At 39.9% G+C, this 9,044-nt stretch overlaps 1 pseudogene across 1 annotated transcript; it reads right to left on the bottom strand.

Annotated features, from left to right (window-relative positions):
* Positions 1-7,205: 7,205 nt before the first annotated feature.
* LOC100967042 lies at positions 7,206-7,691 on the bottom strand (annotated as a pseudogene). Its single transcript, XR_153003.3, has one exon. The product of XR_153003.3 is annotated as a 60S ribosomal protein L21 pseudogene (transcript).
* Between the last annotated feature and the right edge of the window lie 1,353 nt (positions 7,692-9,044).

The following is a 9,044-nucleotide window of genomic DNA, read 5'->3' as shown; positions in this document are numbered from 1 at the left end:
GAACAAATTGAAATTTTGTTGTCATGGAGGTGGGACTTAAGTTCATGGAGGTGGGACTTAAGTGTTGGGTAGACAATAAACAAAATTTACCACAATGATTGACTTAGAAAAAGTAGAGGAAATGGTAATAATGGTAATATAGTATAACTCAAGTTTGGGCAGAGATCTATAGAAAGTTTATTAATTTTACAAGTAATGTTATTAAGCTCCTACTACATATGAGGCACTTTTAAATAATTCTGGGAATGTAGTGGTAAATAAGATAGGGTGTGTATGCATATATGTTGTGTTTGTGTTGGGGGACAATAAATAACTATTCATAATATTTAATAATACATTATGAATATTCATAAATATTCACAAAATATTAATATAAATAATATAAAGTCAAGTAATAAGTAGGGTGCAGTAAATTAAGAGAACATAGAGGTAGCATATAATGAGCAATATACCATTTCATATTATCATTTTTATTATTATTATAATGTTTTAGAGATGGAGGCTGTGTCACTCAGGCCAGAGTACAGTGGTGTGACCATAGCTCACTGTAACCTCACTGTAACTTCTCTGCTCAAGTGATTCTCTCACCTCAGCCTTCCAAGGTGCTGGGATTATCGGCATACACCACTGTGCTGGCCCATACTATTTTATGTAAAGTATTCAGGTAAGCCTCCTCTGATAGGGTGATAATTGGGTAGAGACTCAAATAAATGACAGGAAATGCATATGGAGGAAGAATGCTCCAGGCAGAAGGAACAACAAGCAGAAAGGGCCTAATAAGGGACATGTTTGGCATGCTTGGGTAGAAGCAAGGAGACCAGCAATGCAGAAACAGGGTGAGCAAGCAGGAGAGGGATAGAGGATCATGTTGGGGTTACCAGAGGCCAGATCCTACAAGGCCTTGTCGATTATAAGGATATGTATTTTATCCTGCTAAAAGATACTGGAAGGTTTAGAGCAAAGGAATGATATGATGAAATTTGCATTTTAAGAAAGATTGCTTCAGCTGTTCTTTGGAAAGTAGATCAGAGGGAGGCAAGGATAGAAACAGAGAAAACAAACAGGAAGCGGTTGCAGTGGCCCAGGCAATACCGGCTGAGATGGAGGTGGGGGTGCTGCAGGGGTGAGAAATATTTGGCTTTGGAATATATTATGAATGTGGAACAAACACAATTTGCTAATGGATGGGATGTAGGGTATGGGAGAAAGAGGAGTTGAGGATGACTCCAGGTTTTTGACTTAAGCAATTAGGAGAATGGAGATACCATTAATTGAAATTAAACAGTAGGAGAGGAACAGATTGGGAAAGAAAAATCAAGAGTTTGATTTTATACTTTAAAAATCTGAATTCGTGTTAGAGTCTGGAAGTAAAATTTTTTTAAGCACTCTATTCTTACTGACGATGCAAATACAATATTTCCCTTTCTGGCTTGGACAATCAAAATGTGGGGAGAAAGAAGGTTAGGAGAGAAATGTCTAAGAAGTGATCTTATGAAAACTGGAAGAGAAAGGCAAAGTTGGAAGACAGGGAGTAGAACTTGGGTGATGGTGTGGCTGGAGGTGAGAATCTGCATTTCTAACAGCTTCCAGGTGTAATGCTGGCGGCTTGCAGACCATACTTTGAGTAGCACTGCTGTGGATATACAGGACGTCCCCAAAGTTTCCATACAAAAGGAAAATGGGAAATTGAAATTAAATGTACTTTTATTTACAAAATATTCATTACAAAAAGGTTTTTACTTAATTTTTATTAAACCACAACTGTATACATTTTACAAAATTTTTACAAAATATTCTCTATGTGTTGGCCACTTCTTTGTAAGATTTCCTAACAGATATTTTGTAAATAAAGGTACATTTAGCTACAAGGTACATTTCCCTAAGTATAAGGACTTCAAGGGCTACTTTTGGGGACCCTGTAGTATCACTCAGTAACATTTTTAGCTGCAAGAAGAGTGCCTTACACAGATGAGTGTTTATTTTTCTTATACTTTTCTGGAGATAGGCAGTACAGGGCAGGTATAAACATTCCATAACGTCATCAAATTCCCAGGCTCTCACTATGTATTCATTTGCTGCATATTTGTTTGTTGCAAGATGGGTGCTGCTATTGCAAACCTTTCCTCCGTGGTCTAGGCAGAAAAATGGGGAAAGGGCAGTGCTAGTTACATCTGCTTCTTTTATTAGGAAATGCTTTCCCAGTATCTTATTCAGTCAGAACTATTCATTTAGCTATCCCTTGTTGCAAGAGCAAAGTGATTATTTAGCATTTCTAGCTTCTATAGTAGAGGAAGCCAAGGAAGAAAAGGTAGAGATGAATGCCAAGTAAGACAACCTACAGTGCCTGCAATGTAGTTGTAACAGATAGCATATGCAACACCACTGAAGACTGAGTTTGTGTCAGCCCAGAGTCCACCAGTCATTCCCAGCACATGTCTTTATTTCAGTAATGCCTTTAAGGGCCCCCTGGTTTTCATTTGGTGATTTAAGCAGTATATCAACTTTGCAGTTGCTGAGTGTGCATTACCTAATCAATTGATTTCTGGACACTGTCAAGGCTGCTCTTCTGGAGAAGCTAATTGACTCTGTGGAATACTGGGCCCTTTTATGTAACCATTGCTGGGCACTTTTCTGTCTTATGTAACCATTGCTTTTTTCCCTGAAGTTTTGTTAACACAGATAGCACTGGCAACTGTCTTTGAAGCCAATTTAGAGAATCTGGTTTATTTATTTCCATCCTACTATGGAGAGATGGAGTTAAGCTGGTGATATTTTCAGCAGCAAAGAGTGATTCTGGGGCCAGCAGAAGGTCACTTTAGAACTTCCTATTTCTAATGTTTTTTCCACATGGAAAATGTTTGAGATGGTAGAAGCAGATTTTCTCTCGTCTTCCTATGGAGAGAACTGCTTAAGCAGGTTTTTAATTCATTCTCTCAGACTAATTGACCCTAACCATGTGAGTTGGAAGATTTGCTTAAATGAGGAAAACATTTCAGACTGAAATACTACATACCTCTGCCCAGTTAGCGTCTTCTTTCAGTAATAAACAACTGTGAACCATCTATCAATTCATTGATTTAATAACTATTTATTGACTTCCTACTATGTGACAGATTCTGTGCCAGATTCTAGAGATAGAGCGGTGGACAAGACAGACACAGGACCTGAGGTTACAGTCTCGAGGGAGATGTAGTTAGCCAAATGGACCAGATGCAGAAGCTAACCCAGTGTGGGGGGAGGTATAGAGGAGATTTCCTAGAGGAAGTGATGTCTAAATTGAGACATGAAAGATGGGTAGAGAGCAGTGAGACAATGGAGGGAGGGGGAATAAGAGGAAGGAAGAGTGTCAGCTAGAAGGAACAGTATGTGTGAAGGCCCAGAAGTGACACAGTATTGGCTTGTCTAAGAACCCAGAAGTTCCAGGGGACTGCTTGTCAAGGATGACCTATAGGTACAGTACCCAGTGGGGAACAAAGACGCAAGTGCTGAGACCTACTAGTGCGGGGAGCACCCAGGGTGATTGAGAAAGGTGTTATGGAAGCAATGAAGCCTGGCCAGGCCTGGTGGCTCACCCCTGTAATTTCAGCACAGTAGTAGCCTGAGATGGGAGGATCACTTGAGGCCAGGAGTTCAGGACCAGCCTGGACAACATAGTGAGACTCCCATCTCTACAAAAAATAAAAAAAATCAGCTGAGTGTGGTGGTACCCAGAAAGATTTCTTGAGCCTGGGAATTGGAGGTTGCAGTGAGCTGTGATTGCACCACTACATTCTACCCAGGGTGACAGAGTGACACCCTGTCTCTCTCTCTCTCTCTTTTTTTTTTGGTTGAGACAGAGTCCCACCCTATGCCCTGAGCAGAGTGCAGTGGCGTGGTAGCTCACTGCAACCTCAGACTTGGGCTGTGGGCATCCCGCTGCCTCAGCCTCTGGAAGCTGCTGGGATTACAGGTACTCTCTGTGGCACCCGCCTGGGTTTTTCCATTTCTTTCCATGAGTCGGGGTCTCACTTTTGCTCAGGCAAGTCTCAAACTCCTGAGCTCAAGCAATTCTCCCTCTTCAGCCTCCCACAGTGTTGGGATTACAGGCATGAGCCACCACCCAGTGAGACCCTGTCTCTTAAAGAAAAATTCATTAGTTCAATAGTTGAAAAAGGAAAAAAACCAAATAAACACCACCACCACCCCCCGCCCCCACGACCATGTGCCAGGTCCTGGCAGAGTGCTTGGTATAAAAGTGATTCCCTGGCATCTGTCCTTATGCACTGTGTAATCTAGCCCTAGGGGGAATGAATGCAGAGTGTGAGAAATGGAATAGCTCAAATTTAGACTGGGGATGGTTGTGGTGATGGAAAGCCTCTTTGAGAGAGGAACATTTAAATGGAAAACAGAGAATAAATAAGAGTTAGACAGGGAAAAACTCATGGAAAGTAGGTTGGTAAAGAGAAAAACACCTTTGAACTCCTCAAAGTGAAAGAATTTGACATGTCTGAAAACTTGAAAGAATAGCAGTGTGGCTGAAGGAAAATGGGAAGTCAGAGAGTGGTATGAGCTGAGGTCAGGAAGGTACAAGGAGCCAGATCATGCAGCACATTGGGGAGGATTCTGGATTTTTATCCTAATTTTAATAGGAAGCCACTGAAGACTGTTGATTAGATTTACATTTCAAAAAATATTTTTTCTGGGGTGCAGGTAGGGTTGGTCACACCTATAATCCTAGCATTGTCGGAGGCCAGGGTGGGAGGATCCCTTAAGCTCAAAAGTTCAAGACCAGCCTGTACAAGAGTGAGTCCCCATCTACTAAAAGTAGAAAAACTAGCCAGGCATTGTGGCGGGAACCTGTAGTCCCAAGTACTTGAGAGGCTGAGGCAGAAGAATCCTTTGAATCGAGGATCTATGAGCTAAAGTTGCTGTGAGCCAAGCTGGTGCCACAGCACTCTAGCCTGGGCAACAGAATGAGACTCTGTCAAAAAAAAAAAAAAATTGTTCTTCCTGGTGACTGTGTGATGAATGGGCTGGGAAGGGACAAGAGTGGACGTGAGATTGGTCAAAAGCATATGATAGTAGTTGAGAATGGAAAGGAAGGTGGTTTGGATAGAGTATAAGTTTGAGATGTACTTGGAGGTAGAATCAGCAAGAATTGTGATGGGGGCAGCGCCTGTGGCTCAAAGGAGTAGGGCACGGGCCCCATATGCCAGAGGTGGTGGCCAAAAACTGCAAAAAAAAAAAAAAAAAAAAAGAATTGTGATGGATTAGATGTGGAGAATAAGGAACAAGGAAATATTAATGATGGATTCTGGTTTGGCAATTGATTTTATCGGGGTGTTATTTACTGAGATACGGAAAATTGCCAACAACAGGTTTGGATGGAGGACGTGTACAAAGAACAAGAGTTCTGTTTTGGACATATGAGATAGGAGAAGCTTATGAGACATCTAAGCTCATGGAGGTGTCAAAAAGGCAGTGGGTAATGAGTCTTGAGGCCAGGAAAGTAACCTGGTTTGGAGATAAAAATCTGGGAGTGGTGGCATATGACTGATGTCAGAATTGATGAAAATGAATGAGATCATCTATTAATAATACCACAGTGAGGACCTGGGGACCTACAGTATCTCCATTCTTCAGAGACTGGGGAGAGACAGGAGGGCTGGAAAAGGAGTGAAGGCAATCAAGTAGGAAGGCCAGGAAGAAACTAAGGAAATTGAAGTTTCACAGAAATTGAAAGACTTTCTCTGTGGAGGGCACAACGATTGAAAGGTTAAGAAAGACAAGGATTGAAAGTGTCTATGGGATTTGGCAACCTTACTAAGAAAAACTTAAAAAAATTTATTCTTTTGGGTCAGTGAAGGGAACAGATGGGGCACGGATACAGGCTGGGAAGTGAATGAAAGATGAGGTGGATCAAGCTTGTAGAGAATGCTTTCAGATGCAATTCCTGTCTCTGTAAGAGTAAAAAGCAAGTTTAGTAGGGGAATGCTTTGGGGTGGCTGGGCAGTGTGGAGTACCCAGCGGAGATATCTGGTCAATAACGTATAGGGACAGTAGTCTGCCCAGCCGCGTGATTTCCCCCAGCAGCACCAGTTGCTTGGGAGCAGGCACGTCGATGGTGGGGTTCAGACTGGGGTTTGGCCGCGTGAGACATTTGCCTATAAAGATGAACAGAGAAAGTGGGAGTTGATGAGCATGTGGGGTTTGGGAGAAAGTTAGAGCAGGAAGGATAAGCATTCTAAGCCAAAGAAACAGGAATACGGTTGAGAAACAGTTGGGAGAGATGAAGTTTGAAAGTTTTGAAAAGAGGAATAAAAATCGTTACTTCTCTTTTGTGAACTTTCCATTCATGTCTTTTTCTTATTGGCTATCGTTCTTCATATAGTAATAATGTGAACTTGTCGTTGGGCTCATTATAATTATGTCCATTTGTGGGGGGGCATACATATTTATTCAGTCTTCTTTGAGGCCAATAGAAATCTAGTTTTTTAAATGGGATAAGAGTGGAAATTCTTATCTTGTTTCTGATCTTAGATGGCTTTTACTATGAAATATGGCAGTAGTAGTAGCTTTCATAGATGTATTTTATTGTGTTGAGGGAGTTCCCTTCTGTTCCTAGTTTGGTGAGAATTTTTTGGTTATATTAAATGGTTTTTTTGTATTAAATGTTTTTAATGTGTCTACTGAGATGATCACTTGACTTTTATGCTTTTAGTCTGTTAATGGGGTGAATCACATTAATTGAATTATAAATTAAGGTATACTAAAATATACTGCTAGATTACAATGTTCAGTATTTTATTTAAGATTTAAAAACCTTATTTATATGTTAGATAACTATATATTTTCACTTTTTTTAGGACAAGTTAAAATTTGCTTTAATATTTCTTTGGGGGAAAAAATCACACTTTTAGTGAATGAACAAAAAACTTTTTTACAGTAGCAGTGGGCTATTGTTCTTATCTACCATCCCATGAATTCATAGGGAAGAGGTTCCAGTAGCTCAGGGAGGTACCTTGCCATTGAATGTGACAAAACGTTGACTTTTGAATTCACGGGAAATAAGTTCTAACACCTTATATCACTGTTACACGGGATCTATTGGTTATCCTGTGTGCTATGCTGTACACCTATTATGCCATGAGCTCGTGGGGAATAAATAGGTTCTTGCACCTAAAAGCATGGGTCCACTGGTACTCCTGTGTGCTATGTTATATGCTTTATGCCATGAATTCATAGGGAATGGGTTCCAGGAGCTCAGGCTCCTTTCCATTGGTTCTCACAAAGTGGGCTTCTCTGGGTGGAGCAGGCTGGCGCTTCAGTTGAACCCAGGTACCTTTCTCTTTGGCTTCCTTCTTTTTCTGATCATTTTCCTTCACACATTTCAGGAAGCTATCTCGGCTCTTAGAGTGCTCAATATGCTCAATACGAACATTAATCCTCTTGGCAAGAATCTTGCTCTTGACTTGTTTGTTTACAACAATGCCAACAGCATGCTGGGTAACATTGTAGACTCTTTCAGTTTTGCCATGGTAACATTTGTGGGGCATGCCTTTTTGAACAGTACCCATTCCCTCCATGTCTACAATATCACCTTTCTTGTAGATTCGCATATATGTGGCCAAAGGAACAACTCCATGTTTTCTAAAAGGCCTAGAGAACATGTATCAGGTGCCTCTCCTCTTTCCCTTTGTGTTCGTCATTTTGGTGAATACTGGAAGATGGCGTCTCCAGCTGAAAGTAAGCTATATTTTCACTTTTTTAGGTTTTAATGGTATACTAACTAGTAAAATGAATGGGGAAACATTTCTTCTTTTTCTGCACTCTTTAGCATATAAATTATGTATTCCTCCTTAAGATTTGCAAAAATAGTCTATGCAACCTTTAGCCTGGTGTCTTTAGGGGAATATATTTTTACACATTAAAAAAATTTCCCCTTTAGTTATTATTCTATGATGTTTACCACTTTTTCATTGAAGATTTTGTAACTTGTATCTATATTTCCAGAATTTAGTTGAGAGGTAACAAATATATCAGTGTTTGTGCCCTCTTTGTCATTCCTTATGTTCTATGTTTACATACTTTCTTTTTACCTTGATCAGACTTACTAAAGGCAAGTCTTATTAGTCTTTTAAACTTAACTATCTCGGGCAGCACCTGTGGCTCAGTGAGTAGGGCGCCGGCCCCATATACCGAGGGTGTGAGTTCAAACTGGACCCTGGCCAAACTGCAACAAAAATATAACCAGGCATTGTGGTGGGTGCCTGTGTCCCAGCTACTCAGGTGGCTGAGGCAAGAGAATCATGTAAGCCCAAGAGCTGGAGGTTGCTGTGAGCTGTGACACCATAGCACTCTACCGAGGGTGACAAAGTGAGACTCTGTCTCTAAAAAAAATAAAAATAAAAAATTAACTATCTCTTAAAATAATTAACACTTTGAATCAATTGATTTCTGCTGTGAGCTACTATGTTTTGTCTTTCCTCATATTTCCCTTACATTTATTTTGTGGTTGTTTGGCTCCTGGAAAAGAAGCGTATTTAACTTATGGGTTTTTTTTTGTTTTTTGGATTATAAGCATTTGATGTTTCAAATTTTCCTTTGAGTACTTTTCTCTACAGGCTTAAACAACTAGTGTTGTGTGTATTTCCCAAAGAGTCTTTAACTGCAGTTATATATTCTTTTTGTCACCCAGCAGACTTAATATAGTATTTATAATCCCAAGTGGTTTACACTTTTGTTCATTTTTCTTTTTGGTAATTGCTTTGTGGTGAAGAAATATAGCCTGTATAATTTTTTAGGTTTTGGAATTTGTGGAGATTTTTCTTGTTGACTAAGATGTGATAAAATTCAACATTTATGAGATATTAAGGATGATATATGTATATATGTATCAACTCATATACTAACCATGTTTGCTTTAATTAATTAGCTCTATCGTGAAGAGGATATGTTCAAGCTTGGTTCTAATTTTGGACATCTGTATTATCTGTATTTCTAGCAGCTTTGGCTTTATTTTGATGCTATGTTATTTGGCGCATGAAAATTCATAGTGTATTTTT

Source organism: Otolemur garnettii, unplaced genomic scaffold (genome assembly GCF_000181295.1).
Source record: "Otolemur garnettii isolate 467f Iridium unplaced genomic scaffold, OtoGar3 scaffold00008, whole genome shotgun sequence".
In the NCBI taxonomy this organism is placed as follows: Eukaryota; Metazoa; Chordata; class Mammalia; order Primates; family Galagidae; genus Otolemur; species Otolemur garnettii.
The sequence above is the reverse complement of the archived record's forward strand: the minus strand, read 5'-3'. Positions and strand labels throughout refer to the sequence as shown.